This window comes from Anomaloglossus baeobatrachus, chromosome 1 (assembly GCF_048569485.1).
Source record: "Anomaloglossus baeobatrachus isolate aAnoBae1 chromosome 1, aAnoBae1.hap1, whole genome shotgun sequence".
In the NCBI taxonomy this organism is placed as follows: domain Eukaryota; kingdom Metazoa; phylum Chordata; class Amphibia; order Anura; family Aromobatidae; genus Anomaloglossus; species Anomaloglossus baeobatrachus.
In genome coordinates this window covers 402316324-402343616 of record NC_134353.1, presented here as the reverse complement: position 1 = coordinate 402343616, position 27293 = coordinate 402316324, and the positions used below count along the sequence as shown (strand labels likewise).

The window sequence follows — 27293 nt, the reverse complement described above, 5'->3', positions numbered from 1 at the left end:
GGAGTGGACGGACGACTGACATCTTGTCAGATAGTGAAAAGTCAGACAGTCAGTCAGACGTTGACGTGCTGACGGAAAGTGGAAAGTGACTTACTGAGTAAAAGGAGTACGGTTGCCAATGTATGGTGCAAGTACTCACTGGACCGAGCACCGACAGGGTACAGAGCCCTAGTTCAGGAAGATGCTTCAGGCTCACCTGATAATGATCTGCCCGGTGAGGTCAGCATTCCCCATATAACCGCATACGGCAAGTGGCGTCACGAAAAACACTCTATTTTTCCCTTGTACAAAATCCCTTTTCAAGCGACCCCCAGGGTCACGGAACCGGGCAACATCCACCCAGTTATACGTCCCAGTAAATACAAGGCCCGGGACAGAGTACCCCAAAGCCATGGGGTGCGTCACTAGTTTTTCGGCTTGTAAGTGAAAAAAATGTAAAATATTCTGGTGGTTCCAATTTTTTTCATTAGACTGTTTACCAATTAGGTTAATTAATTTTATATTTAATAGACTGGATTTTACGCATGCAGCAATACCACATATGTGTTGTTTATTTTTAAAAACTTTTTTTATGTTTTCACAGTATTTGTTAGTCTCTTATGGGACATGAACCTACTCCACACCTTGCTGTTAAAGGCAGATGATGGATGAATATCACAGCTATCATCTGCAGGGAAAGTTGCGGGCTCAGATCCTGAGCATGCTTCAAAGTCAAGGAGCTGGCATATGATGTAATGTACGTCATATGTCAGTGAGGGGTTATATAGTTGGCATCTATCGCTAACAGCTGTGGCCAGAGTTGAGTTCTAATTGTTTCTGTTAACCATTTAGATGTTCTTATCAATTTCTGACAGTGACATTTCAATGGAGAGATGGCTGTTGTATGCACCACAGCTCCCATTGTTCCACTTTTTTGCTTGCAGAAGATCCCCATCACTATCATATTTTTTACTTCTGTGAAGCCAGGCCACAAAATGAGCTTCATAGGAGACCATGATTTTCCCTATCCAGTGCAGTATTGTGGTATTGCAGAATATATAAAAACATCACAGGTTCAGATCCCTTGAGAGGACAAAAAAATAAGTACAAAATATTATTATTATTAATAATATAAAAAATTCAAAACACCTCCCTTTCCTCCCATTAAATATTATTTCAGTATATTGTATGGTAAAATGAATGATGTCATTGAAAACAACAACTGGTCTTGCAGAAAAAGAAAAACAAGCCTTCATACGACAGAAACATAAGAAAGCTATGGCTCTTAGATGAAGGGTGCTGCTCTCCGGTCCGGTACCTCCTCTCTGTGGCGATCGTCGTCCTACTTCTACCCAGCCCAGTATGGATGACATGTTGTATGTCATCCACTCAGGCCGGCATTGAGGTCCTGTGCAGGCGCCCATTGATCTGCCCTACTGAGGGCAAAACAAAGTAATGTAGCGCATATACAAGGACAATCTTTAACCTTTCCTCATGTCTGCGCATTACAGTACTTTGATCTGCCCTCATCAGGGCAGATCACAGTGCGCCTGAGCAGGATGGCAATGTCAGCCTGTGTGGATCACGTACATGAGTCATCCACACTGGGCTGGGTAGAAGGCGGACGGAGATCGCGGTGGAGAGGAGGCACCGGACAAGAGAGCAGTGACACCCATCGGACTGTACAGTCCCCTAGGTGAGTATAATAAGAGTGATTTTTATGTTATACAGAGCGGCCTGGGCTCTTATATACAATATTCTAGAATTGGGTTTATAAGAGCTCAGTGGTAGTGGCCGCAGTTTATAGTCACCAAATCTGATGGCAGGTTCCCTTTAACCTTCACTTTTGGATTTTGGACTTTAATTCATTCACCAATAAAAGATATGTTTTATTTCGTGGAGCAGGATTCTTCCTTTTCCAAGAAACAATGGAGCAGGAGTGAAAGGGAAGACATTTGAACCAATATTTAATTTTTTTTTTTGTATGATACACTAATAGCTCTATTTTCTATCTTTTTGCTGTCTCCATTAAATTCTTCTTTCACTAAAAAAGCCTAGTGGTCTCAGAGGGTGTCCTTGTATTCTTTCAGCAAGGTTGACTGAGGTACTTCTCCTTAGATTTCTGCACCAGGTATTATGAGACAGTCTAAAGGATGATGCTATCTCTTCTACAACATCCGGAAAGATGGTATTGTTAGCTAATATTTTCTTTGAATGCAGTACCTTTAGTAGGAGACTTGGCGATTCACATACTTTAGATATCTAATGGTACATTTTCAGTCAACGCTGATATGTTAAAATAATTCAACTAAAACTTTCCATGGCGCCAAATAACAAATATATCTGGACAAATAATTAATATGTAAAAATAAACAGTTACAGAGAGAAAATAAAAAAATGTACAGTACAGACCAAAAGTTTAGACACACCTTCTCATTCAAAGAGTTTTCTTTATTTTCATGACTAAAAATTGTAGATTCACATTGAAGGCTTAAAAACTATGAATTAACACATGTGGAATAAAATACTTAACAAAAAAGTGTAAAGCAACTGAAAATATGTCTTATATTCTAGGTATATATTCAACGTAGCCCCCTTTTGCTTTGATTACTGCTTTGCACACTCTTGGCATTCTCTTGATGAGCTTCAAGAGGTAGTCACCGGAAATGGTCTTCCAACAGTCTTGAAGGAGTTCATAGAGATGCTTAGCACTTGTTGGCCCTTTTGCCTTCATTCTGTGGTCCAGTTCACCCCAAACCATCTCGATTGGGTTCAGGTTGGGGACTGTGGAGGCCAGGTCATCTGGCGTAGCACCCCATCACTCTCCTTCTTAGTAAAATAGCCCTTACACAGCCTGGAGGTGTGTTTGGGGTCATTGTCCTGTTGAAAAATAAATGATGGTCCAACTAAACGCAAACCAGATGGAATAGCATGCCGCTGCAAGATGATGTGGTAGCCATGCTGGTTCAGTATGCCTTCAAGTTTGAATAAATCCCCAACAGTGTCACCAGTAAAGCACCCCCACACCATCACACCTCCTCCTCCATGCTTCACGATGGGAACCAGGCATGTAGAGTCCATCCGTTCACCTTTTATGCGTCGCACAAAGACACGGTGGTTGGATCCAAAGATCTCAAATTTTCACTCATCAGACCAAAGCACAGATTTCCACTGGTCTAATGTCCATTCCTTGTGTTCTTTAGCCCAAACAAGTCTCTTCTGCTTGTTGCCTGTCCTTAGCAGTGGTTTCCTAGCAGCTATTTTACCGTGATTGCCTGCTACACAAAGTCTCCTCTTAATAGTTGTTCTAGAGATGTGTCTGCTGCTAGAACTCTGTGTGGCATTAACCTGGTCTCTAACCTGAGCTGCTCTTAACCTGCAATTTCTGAGCCTGGTGACTCGGATAAACTTATCCTCCGCAGCAGAGGTGACTCTTGGTCTTCCTTTCCTGGGGCAGTCCTCATGTGAGCCAGTTTCTTTGTAGCGTTTGATGGTTTTTTCCACTGCACTTGGGGACACTTTCAAAGTTTTCACAATTTTTCGGACTAACAGACCTTAATTTCTTAAAGTAATGATGGCCACTCGTTTTTCTTTACTTAGCTGCTTTTTTCTTGCCATAATACAAATTCTAACAGTCTATTCAGTAGGACTTCTGCACAACACAACTGATGGTCCCAACCCCATTTACAAGGCAAGAAATTCCACTTATTAAACCTGACAGGGCACATCTGTGAAGTGAAAACCATGCCCGGTGACTACCTCTTGAAGCTCATCAAGAGAATGCCAAGAGTGTGCAAAGCAGTAATCAAAGCAAAAGGTGGCTACTTTGAAGAACCTAGAATATAAGACATATTTTCAGTTGTTTCACAATTTTTTAAGTATTTCATTCCACATGTGTTAATTCATAGCATTGATGCCTTCATTGTGAATCTACAATTTTCAGAGTCATGAAAATAAAGAAAACTCTCTGAATGAGGTGTGTCCAAACTTTTGGTCAGTACTGTATATGATTCACTTGATTTTATTGCTTTAAAACTGTACTGGCAATGTAGAGAGATTTTCATACATGTGATAGATAATGTTTAGGTTGATTCCTACTCCTTTTTTTCGTCTGTCCAAATATGTGCATGTAGGTAAACCAAAGAGTAGGGCTTTTAGTTTTAAGCAGGCAAACCCTTGCACAATTGCAGGATCAATGAAAGCTAGGTAGACCGGAATGGCCTACTTTGCTTGGTGCATCTGTGGTCTCTATGCGAGAATCACTGCCAAAATTCTCTGGCAGTGGCTTATCTCTAGAGAGAACAAAAGAATTGGCCAGATCCTTTTCTCTCCCGACATCCTCTGACGGGGAAGAGTTGGGAGGCCCCCAAACACAGAAAAGAACGATGGGTTCAACTGACTTTAGGTTACTGTTTATGGGCTTTAAAGGTTAAAGAAGTTGTTTTACAGATCAAAATTTACAGATAAAGGTTAACATATGAAGCTGCCAAGTACTTAATTATCCTTTTGCATCCTATTGTGTAGGTTTCCTTGAGCCAGTAGATCCTCAAGCATTATAATAGGAGTCCTTTCTATCTTTGTTCCCATATCCACTGTGGGGTCTCATTTATTTCTGCACATTGAATGGATAACATATACTCAGATGAAATGTCCTGTGAAGATACCTCATGCAGGATATTGTGAGGTGGCTCTGTGCCACCCCTGCAGCGGATCGAACCGCTCGGATCCGGGGGTGGTGATTGCTCGTGGCTCGAGGGTCTCCGGACCCGGGGGCTAGGGGCCACATTCAAATGAAGAAGGGGGTTATTTACAGGGCACAGATATGAATTGTGACGCCACCTGTGGTGTACGGTAATTGGGAGTACCGCCGCTGCCGTTGGGAGTACCTGGGGTGATGGAGTGGGGCAGCAAGATGATGTTACTCTCAACGGGTAGGGCTAGGCCCCGGGACTCTAGATGGTGATGCGGGCATGCAGCGCAGGGGTCAGTCTGGTACTCACTCAGCAATGAAGGAGACGCTGACAAGAGGGTAAACCAAGTCTCTGACTCCCGTTGCCTCTTGAGGGGAGCTTGTCCGGGTCCCGTCCCCTGCAGCACTGCCTGGTGGTCTGTACCTGCCTCCTGGCACCAATTTAGATTGTCAGTTGTGGCCCAATAGCTTGGAGCTTTCCGGGCTCCGCTCCCCACTGTGGCTAAGTGAAGGAGTCTGCTCTCAGGAGCTCACGCTTGGGATTTCAGTGGGCCGCTTGCTAGGAAAGCCCTATCCCCCTCGTTGCGCTAGTGCCCCCGATCTCTGAGATGGGTGGGAACAGTCTATAAAGGCCCAGTCCTCCGCAGGTTAATTGCCGGGTTGCCTGAAGCTTCTCCCCAACCTAGGGTCCGTGTACCCCGCTGTGCCTTCGGTCCCGGACCAATGATACGACCAGGCTGCTGACCGTCCTCCTTGATGGGTTCCAGGCAACTAGCCTCAATCCCCTGCGACTGGGGGTCTGACTCCTCTAGGTCCAGACCACCTAGGGCTACCACTCGACTCACTTGACACCTCCCACCTCCCTACCTGATCCCTCGGTGGGCGGCCCTATTCCTGCTTAAGCAGCCCACTGGTATGCCTAACAGGTGTGGTGCAAGGTGTATCTAGGATTTGTGAATGCTGGTGGAGGCAGTACTGCAGGTTAGGTTCCCAGAACCATGGGGATTGGAGTCCTGCACGGGAAGGGCAGATTGTGCAGAACCCTGTGACAACCCAAATAATCCAGGGCGCCACAGTTCTTCTTGTTTTACCTACATAACAGTAAAACAGAAGGATAACAATATTTCTGACAACTCAACTGATTTTGACTGCAGACAAGTTATCAGTTCTTTTGGCAATAACAAAGTCTGCAAAGCCAAGATCTGAAAATCCATAAATTCTCTCTTAAATTGGTCACTTCAATAGCTGTTGACAAAATGTGCATTGGACCAACAATTGTTCTTTTTGGTCCCTATACAAATGCACATTTGACACAGCGGAGAGTGTATTTGCTCTCAATAGGGAAAAGTCAAGAGACCACCTAGAAAGAGACTTACCTACCCAGAAAACAACGGATCAGTCATGCGAAGTTTCAGCAGTTATATTCCATGATGTTCACAGCTCATAACTAAAAACTATTGTGGTTACAGCAGTTTTCTTATACCAGGCTGAGTAATAAGTACATATTGAACCATATACCCCATCAAAGAAATTCCTGCCATTGTTTATCTCCCTATTTCTCTTCAGGTCAGGTAAAGCTAGTAAATAGGTTATACTGTGGTACTGGTAGCCAATGACATTTTTGGAGGCAAACTAATATTGTTATTTGCACTGAAAAGAAGCTGGAAGCTTTATCAAAATGGAGTACACATTGAAAACTGATATTTATATAGCAAAACGCCTTGAATAATATGTCTACCTTGAACTGTCCTTCTACTACCGATTTACCTTGTATTTTGGATAGCTATAATATAGCTTCTGACATCACTGTTCTACTAAAATGAAGGTGGACAACCGCTTTAACCAAAGTCTCTAATCTGCTCCCTGCTAAAGGCTCATGACATTATTCAGTGATCCTCTGTCGAAATCTAACCTCTGCCTGACACAGTTTTGCACTCCCTCCTGTGACAAACTCTTTAATTCCTTAGCATTACAGATTTGGCTCTCTCCTGGATCTATTCATAACTCGCAACTGAATATTTAAGGGATCTCACTCTCACACACCACCTTTTTGTCTCATCTTTTTTTCTGTGATGTCCTTCAAGTCTTTGTCCTGTGAAGCCTACTCTTGTTCATCTATTACTTTGGCCTGGGATACCTCATAGAATCCCATGGCTTTTAGAATCACTTTTATGCTGATCACAGACCCATATTTACCTCTCCGGGTCAGATGTTACCTGATTGCACTCCAAATTCCCAGTGTCAACTATATCCTTTTACTTCTCTCACTTTCTAAAACACAAGGAAAGATGTAATTCATTATTTTTTCATCATTTCACTCCCTACCCTTCTCCACCAGACCTATACTATTATGGGCTCCACATATTCTCCAGTTTCACAAGTCTACTGCTTTGGGTTGATCTTTGTCCATGCCCTATCTTCCAAACTCTTCATTGACTCTGAGAAAAAAAACATGCTAGTATATTCCTCTTAGGCCTCTTTCACATGTCCATGAAAATCATGCACGTTTTTCACAGACGTGTCAAAGGTGCGTATTGTCCTCCGTGTGGCGTTTTTATGGCACACGTGTGTTCTCCGTGTGTTATCTGTAATAACACATGGAGAACGGGAACTTTTTGCTCACCTGTCCCTGGCATTGCTGTCCGTGGTGCTGATCTATGGTCTTCGGTCCTGCCGACTCCCCCCTGCTGCTTCCGGCCCGCAGTGAAGTGAATATGCAATGAGCATAATGAGCGGCGGTTGGAAGCAAATGACAGCAACGGCAGAGACAGCAGAGCTGGAGAAGGTGAGTAAAGTTTTACTATTTTTTTTACAGACACGTGTGTTTTCTTCGGTGTGTGTCACATGGAACACCTCCGTGTGGTCCGTTGCGTTCCGTGTGGACACCCGTGATGCCGGAGATAAACGGACATATTTACATGTGGAGCACACGGGCACACGTATGCTGCATATGTACACACGGTCCATGGCAGAATAAACACGTGAGCGCAGACCCATTGATTTTAATGGGTCTACGTGTGCCCGTGTCTCCGGCATGTGAGGAAACGGACCAAACACGTATCGGAGACACGGACGTGTGATAGAGGCCTTACATAGATTACTGCAACATACTTCTCTGTAACCTCTCTTTCAATACTCCCGCACCCATCCCAATCCACTCTCAAGTCTCTCCCTTCTGCCAATACCTTCACTGGCTGAACTCCCTACACCTCTAACCTATTTTCCCACTACTCCCTCAAAAGTCATCTTAAAGACTAAAGCGGGCTTTACACGCTGCGATATCGCTAATGATTTATCGTCAGGGTCACGGTGTTTGTGACGCACATCCGGCATCCTTAGCGACATCGCAGCGTGTGACACGTACGAGCGATCTTAAACAATTGCAAAACAGGCAAAAATCGTTGGTTTTGGAGAGGTCGTCCTAAAACCAAATATCGTTGCCTGTTTATTAGTGATGTTGTTTCTCGTTCCTGCGGCATCACACATCGCTGTGTGTGACACCGCAGGAGCGACGAACATCTCCTTACCTACGTCCACCGGCAATGAGGAAGGAAGGAGGTGGGCAGCATGTTACGGCCGCTCATCTTCGCCTCTCCTCTGCTATTGGACGGCTGCCGTGGTGTCGTCGCTGTGACACCGCACGACCCGCCCCCTTAGAAAGGAGGCGGATTGGCGGCCAGAGCGACATCGCTGACCAGGTATGTGCGTGTGACGCTGTCGTAGCGATAATGTTCGCTACGGCAGCGATCACACAATATCGCACGTACCATGGGGGCAGGTGCTATCGCGCTCGACATCGCTAGCCGATGCTAGTGATGTCGCAGCGTGTAAATCCCGCTTAAATTTTTCATTTGCAGTATGGAGTCATAGGCAAAATGTTTTCATCTATATGGTGACTCTTTATGACATTGTATTACTTTTGCAGTATAGCATGCATGCATAATTTTATTTCTCACAGGTTCATCCATAAGAAATAACAGCTTTTGTGTGAGCCTACAAATATGGAATAAATTACAGATGTATACTAAATTGATCTATAATATAGCCCTGTGTATCAGTGGTGAGCAAGCATTTGCATCATAAGTATAGAAGGGCCCATTCAAGTAAAGTTGTTCCTGAGTAATTGAAACAAATATTTTATACTATTGATGAAAATCATTATTCAGGAGAACTCTTTGGATTGTCTCCTAGTCATACTCTTTGTTTTGATATCAATTGTTCAGTATTTTATCTATCTATTTATTTATCTATCTATCTACAATATATTTCAACAGTGAGTACACCCCTCACGTTTTTGTGAATATTTTATTATACATTTTCATGGGACAACACTGAAGAAGTGACACTGTGATACAATGTAAAGTAGTCAGTGTACGGCTTGTATAACAGTGTAAATTTGCTGTGCCCTCTGAATAACTAAACACACAGCCATTAATGTCTAATCCACTGGCAACAAAAGTAAGTACACCCATTAGTGAGAATGGCCAAATTGTGCCCAATTAGCCATTTCCATCCTGGTGTGAATGGGGAGCAGGTGTGGTCAATTTGGAGTTATCACTCACACACTCTCTAATACTGGTCACTGAAAGTTCAAAATTGCGCCCTCAGGGTTATTAACAGGTGAAATAGGCTCCCGCAAGAGGTAGTGAGTTCCCCTTTAATAAAGTCTTCAAAAAGAGACTGGACAGACATCTGTGTGGGATGATTTAGTGAATCCTGCTGTGAGCAGGGGGTTGGACCAGATGACCCTGGAGGTCCCTTCCAACTCAAACATTCTATGATTCTATGATTCATGGCAAAGAATTCTCTGAGGATCTGAAAAAAATAATTGTTGCTTTACAAAAGGATGGCCTAGGCTATAGGAAGATTGCCAACACAGTCAAGCATGGTGATGGGAGTGTCGTGGTTCTGGACTGCAGGAGTGCTGCCGGCTGTGGGCAACTACAGTTCATTGAGGGAACTGTGAATACCAACATGTACCATGACATACTTAAGCAGAACACGATTACTTCCCTTTGGAAACTGGATACCTTAAAGCAGATAAGAGGCTAAAACATAACCTTTAATATCAAAGTTATTACGCAACCTATAATAATAGGTTGAAGTAACCAAAAGCATCTCCGGCCCCTAACTTAATATGTCAGGCCTGAGTTTCCCACCACATAGTAGTAACAGATTAGAGATGCCACTAGTATAACAAACAAGAAAGGACAGTGGTCCTATGATACACAACAAAATAGAAAATAGAAAAACACAATATACATAAATCATAGATTGTTGACAGTTCAAATGCACCCAAACATAGTAGTAGTCCAATTGCTATAAACAAAATGGAATAATCTCACCGAATGGGTGGTATGCAGGGTGAATCAGTCTCTCCCTCCTATAAGTCTTGACGTTGCCTATTTCTCACTGGGAGATCACCATATACTGTCACCCCAAACGTCCGCCCTAACAAGGGCAGAGTACAGCTAGCTATTCTGGAACCCCTGTGCTCTCCCTAATAGTCTCCTGATGCGGCGTTTCATCATTCACGACCTCATCAGGGGATATCGTCCTACAAAGGGGCAGAGGTCCTGCATCCCAGCTCACAAACAATCTGTGGGAAACTGGGCTGCAGGGCAGTATACCAACATGATAATGACCCCAAACACACCTCCAACATGACCACTGCCTTGCTAAAGAAACGAAGGGTAAAGGTGCTGGACTGGCCAAGCATGTCTCCAGACCAAAACTTAATTAGCATCTGTGGGGAAGTGGAGATGCACAAGATCTCTAACATCCACCAGCTCCATGATGCTGTCATGGGGAAGTGAAAGATGATGCCAGTGGCTCCTGTGAAGCTCTAGTGAACTCCATGCCCAAAAAGTGTTAAGGCAGTGTTGAAAATAATGGTGGCCCCACAAAACAATTGACATATTGGGTACAATTTGGCTATTTTCACTTAGGGCTGTTCTCACTTTTGTGTTTCAATATTTTTATTATATAGCAGTCATAGAATTTCAAACACTCTTATGTAAATATATCCAAAAGTAGATAAGTAATCATAAAGATGTTTAACCATTGAAACTTTTGTTGTCAGTAGTGTAGACATTAATGGCTGTGTGTTGAGTTATTTAGTGGACACCAAATTTACACTGTTATACAAGCCGTACACTGACTACTTTACATTGTATCAAAGTGTCACTTCTTCAGTGTTGTCCCGTTAAAAGATATACTAAAATATTTACAAAAATATTGAGGGGTGTACTCACTTTTTGTGATATATGCTATCTATCTATATGTGAATACTTATAATTTCCATATATTTATTATTTTTGCAGTATATTATTCTTGGGTATATTATGTACTGCTTTGTATTATTTACAGAGAAATGACTGAAGGTGAAATAATTTCTCCACATCTTATGGTTTCAGCTGGTGTTCAATTAAGCGGTTTAGTCGAGTATTGCAATATCACATTTATCAGTCAAATAAGTACCGCAGTAAGTTGCAGGATTTATAGTCAAAGGGAATTTGATTGCTTTACTCAAGAAACAAGTAGTAAACGCTTGACCAAATATAATGGCTAATGTAACAGACAATAAAATAAAGCAATGTAATTGGTTAATATGGGCATCTATTCCAGATGATATAGGTAAAAATACATATCAACTATCTAAGTAAACCACCACACAAAAAAAGAGAATATCTACTGTAAATATTTTCATGCAATTAGAGAATAAAATATAAACTCAACAAAATTAAAAAGTGCAATACAAAGACTGGTGTTTACAACTACAATGCTGTCTTCTAGATACCCACTATTAACTTGCTATTAGTGATGAACCATGAATTCCACATCTGGTCATCAGTTCATGTGATGGAATTAATTGGGTTATGTACAAATGAATAATGCAAAATTGAAAACAGAACTGTACAGATGAATGGCTATCAAATTAAATTTTTTGTTGTGGACTGGCCTAAAGTCTTGATCTGACCTTAAACTTGACCACGTTTCAAATTGATAACCAGCATTTCATTCAAGAACATCTATAATGATATTGTGCTAAAACACCTAGAGGGAGGCTGTGAAAAAGTGGCAAAATTTTTTAATAAGTATGTATTTCACCTTCATATTCATCATATAGTGAGGCCTAGAGTTAACACCAGTGTCAAAGACTGATCATTTTAGTTGCAATTGGTGATGTAACCACTTCTAGAATTGGATGATACATGGATGAGATGTGTTTAATCAACTGGTTTGGTAAAGTAAGTATAATTAAAAAAAAATAAAATGGCTCTCCATGTTCTCTTTCTTAAAGGGGTTTTCCACTACTTTAACATTGATGGCCTATCCATAGGATCTGACACCCGAAACACATACCAATCAGCTGTCATTGCCGTTGGCATCAGAAATGCTCAGTTTCGGAGCTGTTCCATCTTCTGATAGCAGCCGTGGCCAGGTACTGCACGTTAGTCACTTATTGACTTGAATGGGAGGTGGATATGCAGTAACCAGCCGCGATTGTGATCAGTTGACTTGGCATCTCCTGAACTGAGCATTTCCAGCTGCCTGCTGCCACTGCTGGCAATTAGGAACAGAAGAACGGCCAGACCCTGGCCGATCAAATATTGATGACCTATCCCAAGGATAGGCTATCAATTTAAACGTAGTTGACAACCCCTTTAAGACCCTCTCCTGCCATGATGCACTTTGGTGTAATTCAAAATCAAGGGGAAATCAAGCAAAAACAAATCCGACAAATTTCTTATTTGAATGGTATCTTGTCTAGTAACATCAGCTTTGTTTCCGGACATTTGCCTACTTTAGATATAAAAATGATATTAGTAAGATGCAAAATGACTTTGAATTGTATGAAATCTCAATAATGTTCACAGATTCCAAAGACAATCTACCTTCTTTTATGTTGCTAGTGAAAAAAAAGGTTTGGCATATTGAACTTGAACATGCACAGTCATTAGTTTAATTGGAAAAATCTGAGAAAGGGTAGAGGCCTAGAGGTGTCAGAAGGCAATTGCCCTTTTGTGTACTGTATAATGTCAACCTACTTACACCAATTGCTTAAAATTGTGTGTGATCTTACTTTTTTATAACCATATTTATATAACGTGGTTTCTTGGGTACTTGTTCTAGAAGTACAAATAGCTCGGGTAGAGATATCTCTTTTCTCTATGGATTTATTTCTAAAAACACATTAGCCAAGGATTTTTCACAAGGGGGTCAGCCCCTGTCTGGTATCTTGTACTTATAGCCAGCACTGTTCCTAGAATATATAACAACACAAAACACTGTGTACAACAGTGAAATGGTAAACAGGGTACAGTAAAAAGTATCAACACCATGGACACTTCCTCAAACTCTAGCACTGAATGGAGGACTGCTACATACATACAAGTGCATCTCAATAAATTATAATATCCTCAAAAAGTAAATTTCAGTAATTCAATACAAAAAAGGAAACGCATATATTATATAGAGTCTTTACAAACAGAGTAATCTATTTCAAGTGTTTATTTCTGTTAATTTTGATGTTTATAGCCATCAGCCACTGAAAACCCAAAAGTCATTATCTCAGAAAATTAGAATAATTACCACAAAACACCTGCAAAGGCTTCCTAAGTGTTTAAAATGGTCCCTTAGTCTTGTTCAGTAGGCTAAACAATCATGGGGAAGACTGCTAACGTGACAGATGTCCAGAAGGCAGTCATTGACACTCCACAAGGAGGGTAAGCCGCAAAAAGTCATCGCTTAAGAAGCTGGCTGGTCACAGAGTGCTGTATCTAAGCATATTAATGGAAAAGTTGAGTGGAGGGAAAAAAGTGTGGTAGAGAAAGGTGCACAAGCAACCGGGATAACCGCAGCTTTGATAAGATTGTTAAGAAAAGACCATTCAAAAATTTGGGGGAAAATCACATGGACTGGACTACTGTAGAGTCAGTGCTTCAAGAGCCAACACACACAGACATGGGCTACAACTGTCACATTCCTTGTGTCAAGCCACTTATAAATATATATATACAGTGGGTGAAATAAGTATTGAAAACGTCACCAATTCTTGAGGTAAATATATTTCAAAAGGTGCTATTGACATGAGTTTCTCACCAGATGTCAGTAACAATCTATCCAATCCACACAGGCACATAAATCAAACCATAGCTGTCTATAGATTAAGTGTAATGATAAGAAATTACACAGGAAAAAATTATTAAACACGCTTACTGAATTATATTTCATTCTTTATACAAAAGCCTTTGTTGGTGATCACAGCTTCAAGACACCTCTTTTATGGAGAAATTAGTCGCATGCATTGCTCAGCTGTGATTTTGGCCCATTCTCTCACACAAACACTCTTTAAAAACCTGAAGGTTCTGTGGGCTCCTTCTATGAACTCTGAGATTTAGTTCCTTCCATAAATTTTCTATTGGATTCAGGTCAGGTGATTATCTTGGCCACTCTAGCAGCTTTATTTTCTTTTTCTGAAACCAACTAACAGTTTCTTTGGCTGTGTGTTTGGAATCATTGTCTTGCTGAAATGTCCACCCTTATTTCATCGTCATTATCCTTTAAACTTGAACATGCTTTTTGTTCAATAATGGAGCATTGCATTGTGAGCATGCATACAGATCAAGATAGTTGAGTGCATTACTTATTATTTTCGTTGAAACAATTGTACCTGCTGATTCCAGGTCTTTCTGTAGCTCTACCCTGGTGGTTCTTGGCTCTTGGACAACATTTCTGATTATTTACACTCCTCTGTCTGAAATCTTGCAGGGATCACCTAGTCCTAGTCGATTTATAGTGAAAGTATGTTCATTCCACTTCTGGATTGTGGACACAAATGTGCTCAGTGGAAACTTCAGTAGTTTAGACATTTTTCTGAAATGCCATTAGTATATTTTGCAAGAATAAGGTTGTTAAGGTCTTGAGACAGCTTACTGGTTTTTCCCATCATGAGATGTTTCTTGTGTACACCTTGGTAATGAGACACCAGCTAATATTATTTTTCAGTAAATGGCACGATTACTTTTTAAGTATTGATATATTTCAGCTGGTGTCATGACTTTCCATGGCTTTTTGCACCTCTCTTTCTTTATTTGTTCAATAATTTTTCCTTTTGTTATTTCTCATTATTAGAAATCACTAAATTTATGGACAACTTTAGCCCATTTAGAAATATATTTACTTAGAAAATTTGTGATATGTTCATATTTATTTCACCCCCTGTCTATATAGGTGTATATGGTATATGTGTGTGTAGGCTTAAGTTCCCATCTGTATTGAAAGATCTGACTTGATTCTTTCAGTTTTGTGTGGAGAAAATATCACAGCATTCATCACTATCATTTCTGAGTAAAATGGCAGACATCTTAACAGGTTTCGCCTCCCCGTCCACATGGTTAGGGGGCGAAGCCTTCTCTCGGGTCTCACTTCCGGAGGTTGGATGCCTTACATACTGTCATCTCCGGTGAACCAGCACTGGCTATAAGCTTAGCGCTGGTTCGCCTGTGATTGCTGGTCCCTGTAAATGTGATCCTGATCCGTCCCCTCTCTGTGCCCTTGTTCTCTGTCTGTGTTCCATCCCCTAGTCGTTCCTCCATTCCTCTGTTCCACCTCCTTCCTTCCCACAATAGCCCTGGTTGTTCTCCCCTCTCCTACCTTCCCATTCGCTTGCTTCCTCTGGTGCTGACCTCGGCCTGACCTCGACCCCACCTCTGCTCATTCCTCTGGTCTTCCTTCTCCCCGTACCGTGTATGACCCGGCCTGCCCGACCATACCCGCACGCCCCGCAGCTTCTGCTTTTTGGCTGATGCTGCGAGGCACTGCACGAGCACACACTGTGTGTTGACCTCCTTACTTGGTCAGCTCCGTGTAGTGTCTTCCTTGCAGGGCTTCACCTCCCCCTGGTGGCAGCCTGACACATACCCCATTATAAACAAAGAGGTCTGATAGCAACATTGCCTATCATATGATGATTTGAGGACCCCATCATTTTTTGCTGTTCTAATACTATGGTAAAAAAAAGAAATTGATATGTGAACCTTGCTATTTATTGTATGTAAGGAAGATTTCTTATATCTATAACATCCACAGACATACAACAGACAAGATGAGACCTATAGCTGTTTCCTGGTATAATTTAAACATGTATTAAAGTGGCAGACATTTTCCTAACAGCATCAATGAGGCACAAATTGATTCTCAGCGGTATGAAAAAGTAAGACATGTCAGTCTCTTGTGCTGGCATTTTCAATGCAGTTGACACAACCTGGCTGGCAAGCACTGTGCACAATGTTTTAACAGTGGGTTACCAAATGCTGTGTGTCATATATTATCAAGGAAAGCTATGCTAGAGCTCCACGTTCTATATTATTAGCAGCCCTCGCATTTGTTCCCAAGTCATTTTTTTATGTAATTACTTTTCAAACTATACAGAGACCACATTTTTATATTTCAAAGACCTGGCTATGCCTAATTGTGTATGCAGTGTGCGGGGAATCACAATGGCGTATCCAGCTCATGTATAATATCTAATAGTTCAAAGAAATAATTGAAGTGAATAGTTTAGATGAATTGTGTATTATGTGACTTTACACCTTGTCACTTGAATTACGTACAAAGTCAAATGCTGGTGACAACGCACATGCGGGGGGCAGATTTATGCTATATTTTCACTGGAAATGGCCAGAAGTAATACAAATTTGGCATATAGTTGACCTATTTAATGACTGTGTGTGAACACGAAAATCTCATGGGGGGAGTAGAATGATTTTATTCTGCAGAAATGGTAATAACTTTTCCCATTGTAAATATTTCTCGGTGTTATTGGCATCCGTTTTGATAATGAATTTTCTGGACTACAGTCTGATTAGGTGCAAAATCGTTAGTGTAAACCCAGCATTAGTTACATTCCCGTGTACAATCCATTGAGGGTGATTTACTCATGTTATTATCCTTGACATATAATATGCCCTTATTATCAAACGAAGCATGAAATACTGTTATTAGGCGGCTGCGTGATGTAATGTATTGACTGCCTATGAGCATGATATACTGTTGTTAGCGGTGTGCGGATGATGTTCTGGTAGCAGTGCAATACTTTTAATAGCTTTTAAATCATGAAATGTCTACATGATGGATAGTTTATGGTTGGCTTCATGTGTTTTGCTCTAATGCTATGGTAAATGTGCTTGTTTGTTGCGCCAGGGTATGTGGTGTTCGCATTTCTGTGCATAGGAGCAGGAACAAAAACACTTGCCCTGAAGTCTTCGCTCTACACATTGAACATGCAAAGCTATTGCCGTTATTCATAAAAAATGCTACTAAGATGCGAATGATCTACCGTCACCACAGGAGAGCATGCACACATTCCTCTACATTGTGCTGTCCCTATTGTAGGCTTTATACAGGCAACAATGTCTTCTGTTTATAAGGATTACGAAGAACATAACGTAGTAGCCTTCTTTTTTCTCTATGTGAAAATGTGTGATTACACCGTACACTACACCATTGATGAATCGTCTCCGTATAAGCAGCAGATGCTACGCTACATTATGCTGCAAACCACTGTTATCATATCAAGTAATGATGCCCAATGTATTCCCCTCGCTACACCCCAGCCTGCAGTGCAGCTCCCTGTGCTCGCCATGTCCTCCTGACCCCATATGCATGCATCTGATTTAGTGTGTCCGCAATACATCCAACACTCACTGTGCTTGTGTCCTTCTTGTGCTTCTCTCCTTCCTCATCCTCGTACAGCTACACTCAGTGTGTGTCCCAATGTCTCTGCCGTGTGTCCCTCCTCCCCGTCACTGTGCTGTTCCCTTGCTGCTCAAACATATCACTGGGCTGCAGCATGCCTCTGTCAGCGACTCCCCCCTCCTGCCATCCCTCTCTCATTCTCATTCTCCCCCTATCTATCCTCATCCCCCTTCTCTACCTTCCCTTTTACCCATTGTCCTACTCATTACCTCATCTACTAATACATATACCTTTTTTTCCCGCTTTATGTCTCATTCTTTACAGTTTACTTTCTAAATTGAGGCTGGAAAAACTTTTAAATTTGCTTAACCAGTATTTTGGCAAATCATATGGTCTGGATTAATGTAAATAATAATAATAATAATAATAATAATAATAATAATAACAACTATATAGCAAAGCAAGATAGTAAAAGTGTCCACTAACACATCTGCAAGGGTACAAATATTTGAAAAGTAAGAGGGGATTTTTAAATGCTGTTGATTGCTGAAGTCAGTAAAAATATCGAAAAAATGCCATCATGGCCAGGTTTATTTACAAACACTGACTCCATAGGCTTCCGAAAGGGTAGAATTCCAAAAGGATTTCCTTCCATACTTTTCTCAAGACCGTGCACTTGTGTAAAAAGGGACAAGTAAAGGGGTCACTACATATGAGAAAATATTCATCCCGAGACTACAACACCGATGGGTGCCAGATCCCACTGGTGCCACAGCTAAATGAAAGAGGTTGGAGGAGAAAGCTGCACATCCATGCGGTAATAACATCCAAACATCCTTTATTCCATAATGTTAAAATTGATTAATTCCATTTTGATGTAATGAAAAACTAGTGTATTGCATTGATGTTCCTGGGCTGATGGAAAATGTAGCATTGAGTACAGTGTGAGAGTGTGGAAGCTCTTTATTGATTCATCCTAGTACACAATGGCAGCAAGTATGCTTCAGTGTTCAGTGCCTGTAGGACATTCTGTGCACCTGAAGGAAAGCTATGAGAAGTTAGACTTTATTCTCAAGAAATTTACAATAACTATAAGGGTCAAGGATGGTCAATATGTGGTGGTCTGAAAGTTCTCTCTTTGCTCCTTGGGCAGCAAGGTATCAAAGAAAACCAGGTGCACCTAATTTGCTGTATGTCAAGGGGTAGGGTGCCACAACATGAAGAGGAGTATATAAAAGAAGGAAAAAGAAAAGACTGCATATAATGGTGAGCACACCAGATTTGAAAAGTACAAACAACTTTATTGAATTCCAAGGACAAACATTAAAATGACATGAAAAGCAAACACCCCTATACAAAGAATATATATACAAATAACAATAACAATCAAATATATACGCATACCCATAATAGGGTCCAACCAGAAGAAGTTATATGTATAGGAATCAATATGAGTCACCAAGAGGCAAGGGAGAATAAGGGCTGCTTTACACGCAACGACATTGCTAACGCGGGGTCACGGATTTCGAGAATCACATCCGGCCTCGTTAGCGACATCGTTGCGTGTGAAACGCGCGAACGACCGTTACCGAGCAATTTTACTTACTTTATCGTTGCTCGTTGACACGCTGTCCATTTCCCAAATATCGTTGCTGTAGCAGGACGTAGGTTGTTTGTCGTTCCTGCGGCAGCACACATCGCTATGTGTGACACCGTAGGAACGAGGAACAACCTCGTACCTGCGGCCGCCCGCAATGAGGAAGGAAGGAGGTGGGCGGAATCTTTGTTCCGCTCATCTCCACCTCTCTGCTTCTATTGGGCTATGACGCCGCACGAACCGCCCCCTTAGAATGGAGGCGGTTCACTGGTAACAGCGATGTCGCTAGGCAGGTAAGTATATGTGACAGGTTTTAGCGATGTTGTGCGCCATGGGCAGCGATTTGCCAGTGACGCACAACCGATGGGGGCGGGTACGCACGCTAGCAATATCGATAGCGATATCGCAGCGTGTAAAGTGGCCCTTAGGCAAATAAATAGTATGGTAGCAACCACAGGGAAAGCGCCACCTACAAAAACTAGGTAACTAGATGGAAAATATTTATGTAACAACTATGGTTCTTAAGGTCATAAGGACAAATCTTACTGCAGGAAAAGGAAGGAGGAGCTCACTATGGTCTGGTGGAATGGCAAAACTATAAAACCCTCTAAGGCCCGCAACACACATCCGTTGAAAACGTGCGTGTTTGGTCCGTTTCCGTACATATCGGAGATACGACCAAATGTGCACATATGTTTTTTTATGTTTAAAGGCACACGTGCGTGTTATTTGATCTTCCGTGTGTTCGCGTGCGTCCCATGTTTTTTTGCTACGTTTGGCACGGAAGCATGTTCGTTTTTGGGACGGAGCACGCACACACGGACATAATGTTAGCCTATGGGAGTCCAAATAAAACGTTCCTTGCACGGATGTGGGGTTATGTTGTCCATGAGAAATGTCCGTGTGTGATGCAAAATGTCGTTACTACATGTCGGAAGACAGCGTAGCGGGATGAGAATGAACTCGGGTGAACTTCACCCGACTTCATTGTCATGCCGCGGCTCTGTCTGTGTGCCATGTACTGATTAGCGGTCACCTGTGAAGGATTCACCAGTGACCGCTAATCCCCCGAGTGACTGAAGTTCCCCCCCCTCTCTCATACTCACTGATCCCCGATCCCCTGCACGGCGCTGCACGGCGTTCACACAGCTCCGGTGGCTTTTTCTAATTTGAAAAAGCCGGCCGCTCATTAAACAATCTCGCATTCCCTGCTTTCCCCGCCCACCGGCAAATATGATTGGTTGCAGTGAGACACGCCCCCACACTGAGTGACAGCTGTCTCACTGCACCCAATCACAGCAGGCGGTGGGCGTGTCACTATGGAGTATAGAAATAAATAAATAAATAATTTAAAAAACGGCGTGCGGTCCCCCCAATTTTAATACCAGCCAGATAAAGCCATACGGCTGAAGGCTAGTATTCTCAGGATGGGGAGCTCCACGTTATGGGGAGCCCCCCAGCCTAACAATATCAGTCAGCAGCCGCCCAGAATGGCCGCATACATTAGATGTGACTGTTCTGGGACAGTACCCGGCTCTTCCCGATTTGCCCTGGTGCGTTGGCAAATCGGGGTAATAAGGAGTTAATGGCAGCCCATAGCTGCCACTAAATCCTAGATTAATCATGTCAGGCGTCTCCCCGAGATATCTTCCATGATTAATCTGTAAATTACAGTAAATAAACACACACACCTGAAAAATCCTTTATTAGAAATAAAAAACGCAAACACATTTCCTGGTTCACCAATTTAATCAGCCCGACAAAGCCCTCCATGTCCCGCGTAATCCAGGATGGTCCAGCGTCGCTTCCAGCTCTGCTGCATGAAGGTGACCGGAGCAGCAGAAGACACCGCTGCTCCTGTCACCTCCACGCAGCAAAAGAAGAGAGCCGCGTGATCAGCTGAGCTGTCACTGAGGTTGCCCGCTGTCACTGGATCCAGCGGTGGCCGCGAGTATCCTCGGTGACAGCTCAGCTGATCGCGCTACTCACCTCAGTTGCTGCGTGGAGCTGACAGGAGCGTATGTGTCTTCTGCTGCTCCGGTCACCTTCATGCAGCAGAGCTGGTAGCGACGCTGGACCATCCTGGATTACGCCAGACATGGAGGGCTTTTTTGGGCTGATTAAATTGGTGAACCAGGAAATGTGTTTGTGTTTTTTATTTCTAATAAAGGATTTTTCAGGTGTGTGTGTTTATTTACCGTAACTTACAGATTAATCATAGAAGGTATCTCGGGGAGACGCCTGAGCTGATTAATCTAGGATTTAGTGGCAGCTATGGGCTGCCATTAACTCCTTATTACCCCGATTTGCCAACGCACCAGGGCAAATCGGGAAGAGCCGGGTACAGTTCCAGAACTGTCGCATCTAATGTATGCGGCAATTCTGGGCGTCTGCTGGCTGATATTGTTAGGCTGGGGGGCTCCCCATAACGTGGGGCTCCCCATCCTGAGAATACCAACCTGCAGCCGTATGGCTTTATCTGGCTTGTATTAAAATAGGGGGGGACCGCAATCATCAACAATCACCCGCAGCCTCTAATATTTCCTTCTTTCAAGGAGGCATAAAATCAAATTTTTTTCCACCAACTAATGCAGGCAACAGCATAGATATTTTTCAGAGAGCAGTACTGCAAGATATTGAATGCTTAAACTATCCAAAGGTACCGTCTAATATTTCTCAAGCAGAGAGAGTTGCAATTGATACACTTAGAACCTGGGAGGATGTCATCATCCGTAAGGCTGATAAGGGGGGAGCGACAGTACTCCTAGATAAGGATTACTATCAAAAAGAAGCCGCAAGACAATTGTCAGATCCCAAAGTATACACTAAACTTAAAACTGATCCTATGTCAAAAGTGGTGGAAAAAATACGTAGTTTTTTGAACAAACAAGTGCATTTGGGTACTATCTCCAATAAAAAAGAAGAGAGCCTTTTACCAAGTTTTCCAAATAGACCTCACTGGTATTTTTCTCCAAAAATACATAAATCAGTGGACAACCCACCTGGACGCCCCATTGTGTCAGGGGTGGGTTCAGCAACTGAGCCGCTATCTAGGTATCTGCATTGGTTGCTGAACCCCCTCCTGAAGGTAATACCATCTTTTATACGAGACACTAAGGATTGTTTGAAAATATTGGGAGAAATCCACTGGCAACCAAACTACAAACTTACCTCAATTGATGTCGAAAGCCTCTACACCCGAATCCCGCAGGATCTGGGTGTAGAGGCTGTTAGACATTTTTTGACTAACATGGGAGAACATGATTATACTAACTTCGTAACTGAAGCGTTATTGATAGTACTTAAAAATAATGTATTTAAATTCGGTGAGACTTGGTACCTGCAACATGGGGGTGTGGCCATGGGCACCCCCATAGCTTGCACATTGGCAAACTTATTTTTGGTGAGGTTTGAGGATGACACAATTTATTCCCAAAATAACAAATTTCTATGTCACATTAAACATTTTTTTAGATATGTGGATGATATCCTAATAGTTTGGGATGGTACACAAGAAAAATTTGATGAGTTTGTCTCATTCCTAAATCAGTCAAATAGATATAATATGTTATTCACCAGTAATTTTGGAGATCAAACTTTGGAATTTTTAGACATAAAAATTTCCATACAGAATAATGAAATTAAAACAGAATCATACAGAAAATCTATAGCAGTAAATACCCTTTTGCGTCATGACAGTGCCCATCCCGAACATGTAAAAAAAATCAATACCGTATTCACAATTTCTCAGGATAAAAAGAGCTAATAATGATATAGATCGCTTTATGATACAAGCAGATGAATTGAGTTATAGGCTAAAGGAAAGGGGATATCCACAATCTATAATTACCCAAGCATTGGAAAAAGTCTTACAGGGAAGTGAAAATAAAAATAAGTTGGTTAGACATCAGAAAAATATTTTAAAAACAGAACGGTTCAGGTTTAACTTTAAATTCAGCTCCATGGATCAAATAATAAAATCTATTATTAACCGCCACTGGCATATTATCGAGAGCGATAGGGACTTACAAGAGGTAGCGCATAATAGACCCCAAATTACATACCGGAGAACAAAAAATATAGGAGATCTATTGATAAAAAGGAGGTTTATTCCACAAAAAACGTGGTTAGAAAAAGCAAGCCCCATAGGAAACTATAAATGTGGGAACTGCACATATTGCGACCAACATCTGACAGGCAAGAGTATTAAAGTGGGTGATAGATGGCATAAAATAAACGATCTAATTACATGCCGTACTAAATGGCTGGTATATATCATTTTCTGCCCGTGTAATTTTTTCTATATAGGCAAAACTATTAGACCGTTATTCACCAGATTTCGAGAACATGCACATTCTATCAGTACAGGGATAGGGGCTACACGCCTCATTAATCATATGCAAGAGAAACATAATGTGAATCATAAATTGCTTAGTTTTGCCGGATTAGAAAAGATTACACCTTCCCCAGCAGGGGGAGATACACACAAGCACTTACTAAGGAGAGAAGCCCGCTGGATTATGGACACCAAAGCAATGGGACCCATTGGCTTCAATGATAAGAACGATATGATAATATTCCTATAGATTGACTGAAGCTGTGTTGACCAGCCCTTCTCTCCTTGGTGATTTGCTTGTTTGGTTTCTAATCTATGTATAATCATCATGATAGATTATATAATTCATTATTTTTGCTGCATTATAAAACAAATAATTCTCTTTGGATAAATGTGTTTGCTTGGTAGAAAAATAGAATTACTATCTAGGATATATATGATGAATAGTACTCTGAGTATTTGCATATAGCTCTATGAATGTTTGTTTACCTAATTGATATTAACAGCCTTAATGAATTTACTTGTAAAAAGATTTTTTGTATATCACGAATAAGATAATTAATTGATTTCTATAATGAACAAAATTCAGCTTAATCCTTATATTGTTCTATATAGTAAAATGTGCGTATATTGAAAATATAAACTTGATGAGCAAGAAGTATCTTTATATAATGAATTTATAATAATTATAGGTTAAAAAACTGACATTTTTTCCATAAGGCTGTCGATTGAAGTTTGGAAATATTCTCTGTTAAAAATGTTAAATCACTATCGGAATGGTAATAAGTATTACAGTCATAACACTAGTGTGATCCAATGTATTGTGATCTAATTGCAAAATGTGAATGTTTTTAATTATGTTTTAAACATGAACACGTGAGTCAGTAGTTTTCTACTTAAATGTATGGTACTCACGTTTTACTGTGTATGGACCCGTGAAAGCACCCCTAGTGGTGCGAAACGGTACCGTCGTCCTCGTACTCCCCTCCCTGCATTCCCTCATGTCCGTTTCACCTGTCAGCATTGGAAAATAAAATAGTCCCAGATTATCGGTGAGTGCTGCCCTGTCTCCCTTTGTTCTATGAGTATCCTCGGTGACAGCTCAGCTGATCGCGCTACTCACCTCAGTTGCTGCGTGGAGCTGACAGTAGCGTATGTGTCTTCTGCTGCTCCGGTCACCTTCATGCAGCAGAGCTGGTAGCGACGCTGGACCATCCTGGATTACGCCAGACATGGAGGGCTTTTTTGGGCTGATTAAATTGGTGAACCAGGAAATGTGTTTGTGTTTTTTATTTCTAATAAAGGATTTTTCAGGTGTGTGTGTTTATTTACCATAACTTACAGATTAATCATGGAAGGTATCTCGGGGAGACGCCTGAGCTGATTAATCTAGGATTTAGTGGCAGCTATGAGCTGCCATTAACTCCTTATTACCCCGATTTGCCAACGCACCAGGGCAAATCGGGAAGAGCCGGGTACAGTTCCAGAACTGTCGCATCTAATGTATGCGGCAATTCTGGGCGTCTGCTGGCTGATATTGTTAGGCTGGGGGGCACCCCATAACGTGGGGCTCCCCATCCTGAGAATACCAACCTGCAGCCGTATGGCTTTATCTGGCTTGTATTAAAATAGGGGGGGACCGCACGCCGTTTTTTTAAATTATTTATTTATTTATTTTACTGCACAGTATAGACACGCCCACCGGCTGCTGTGATTGGGTGCAGTGACACAGCTATCACTCAGCGTGTGGACGTGTCTCACTGCAACCAATCATATTTGCCGGTGGGCGGGGAAAGCAGGGAATACGAGATTGATTAATGAGCGGCCGGCTTTTTCAAAAGAGGAAAAGCCGCCGGAGTTAAGAGAACAGCCGTGCAGCGCCGCGCCGGTGATCGGGGAATGGTGAGTATGCGAGAGGGGTACTCCATTCAGTCACTCTGGTGATTAGCGGTCACCGATGAGTCCTTCACGGGTGACCGCTAATCAGGACGCGACACAGACAGAGCCGCGGTATGAGGATGAAGTCCGGTGAAGTTCACCCGAGTTCATTCTTAGCGCGCGACTCTGTCTGCTGTCAGCCGGCATGTATCAACGACATTTAACATCACACATGGACATTTCACACGGACAACACACACACACACACACGTCAGTTAAGTTTCACACGCACAAACGGCCATTCCACACGCACACGTGGTTACCATACGCCGGACACACAGCCACCACACGTGTGTTATTTACGGACAAAAAAACGGATTACGGACATGAAAAACGGCCCGTATTACACGTGCGTGGTTATCAAGGACGTGTGTTTTAGGCCTAAGCCAGATGCTAAAAAATAAATAAACTGGTAGCGAACAGTTGCTGTTGAAAAGCGGCTATTCGCTATCCCAGTAGGAAGTAAACAGATTGTCAGGTTTCCAGGTTTTCCAGTTCTCTTTTGAATGAGCTTGCCCTCAGTTAACATGGAGTTTAAGGTTCTGTTGCCCTACTTCCTGTCCAGCTGCTTAAAAGGCCGCCTCTCAGCCCAGTCCAGTGCCTGAGTATACTGCTTGCTGTGTGCTCCTGCTTTGCTGTTTCTACTTCCTGATTGCCTTGGATTCTCCTGAAACTCTACCGACCGACTCTGGACCATACCCGGTTTTCTTCAAGCTGTGCCCGGACTCCGTCTGCCGTCTTTGATCAGCACTCTGCCCGGTTCGTAACCACTCTGGACTATCATCCCGTACGGACACTCCTGGACTATACCACTTGCCCCTTGTGTACCGGCTGCCGCACATTTAGGCCTTCCGGGGTTGATTGCCGGACAGTCCCTGTACAGGGGTTCGCTCTGGTGGTCTCCCTGGGGGAGTCCGGTGCGTGGCCCCGGGAATCCCCTTCGCTCTGTTTTGTGTGTTGTTTTACTGTGTTTATTCCCGTTGTGTATCTACCGTGGTGACATATTATATAACATCTTGTACCAAGAACTCGTCTCTGTTGTCATTGCCCTAACGCAATCGAAATCCTCAGAACATACAGTAGTATTACATTATACTCAGGCCCCATAAGAGGATTTCGCTGGGGCAATGACTGAGACACGAGTAGATCAGCTCTTTTCCATGATCAACTCCTTGCAGCAGGAGATGGAGGCGGTGCAAACTAAACTCAGAGATGTGGAGGCACAGCTGGGCCATGATCACCAGGTACTGGGTCCGGCTATTCAGGATTTGCAAGTCAGAGTGGAGGCTCAGGAAGCCGTCCCCACTACGTCCGTATCAGCTGCCGGTATGCCTAGGTTACCCCCATTCCGTTTCAATGGTGATCGTAGTCAGTTTCGTGGATTTGTGAACCAATGTATACTGTTTTTTGATGTACATGCTGATTATTACCGTTCTGACCGGTCCAAAGTGTTATGTATAATCATGTTATTAACCTCACGAGCACTGGCTTGGGCTAATCCTATGATAGAGAATCGGGACATCCGTTTAAATCACCTGGATGACTTTCTGAACGCAATGGCGCAAATGTTTGATGATCCGAATCGCCGTGCTACCGCTGAATCGGCTCTCCTTTCCTTACGTCAGGGAAAGCGTTCTGTCGTTGAATACGCCACTGAGTTCAAGAGGTTAGTGGTAGACACCGACTGGGGAAACAATGCATTATTGTCTGTATTCAGAAAAGGTTTGTCCGGTACCATCAAGGACGAGTTAGCTCGTTCCGAATCTCCAGGGGATTTTGAACTGTTTCTCCAGCACTGTGTGCGTATTGATACCCGCTTGACGGAGCGTAGACAGGAAAAATGGGCAGCTGTAAACCGTGTAAACAACTTTGCGTTTCCTTCTAGAGAACCCGCTCTCAGGACACCACGGGAGGCCGAGGACGTTCCTATGCAACTGGACTCTCTGCAAAAGCGAGAGACCAACGAACGTCGCGAACACCGGCTCCGTGAGCGTTTGTGTTTCTATTGCGGTCAATCGGATCATTTCTTGATCGACTGCCCGAAACGTCCG

The 27293-nt window shown here is 42.4% G+C and overlaps 1 protein-coding gene across 1 annotated transcript in view; it reads right to left on the bottom strand.

The window, feature by feature from the left end:
* Positions 1 to 17495, bottom strand: part of LINGO3 (leucine rich repeat and Ig domain containing 3) — a 133503-nt gene extending 116008 nt beyond the window's left edge. The window contains exon 1 of the mRNA XM_075352581.1: positions 17381 to 17495. The gene's annotated coding sequence lies outside the window, so the exon portion shown is untranslated. The remainder of the gene's footprint in view (positions 1 to 17380) is intronic.
* Positions 17496 to 27293: the final 9798 nt, after the last annotated feature.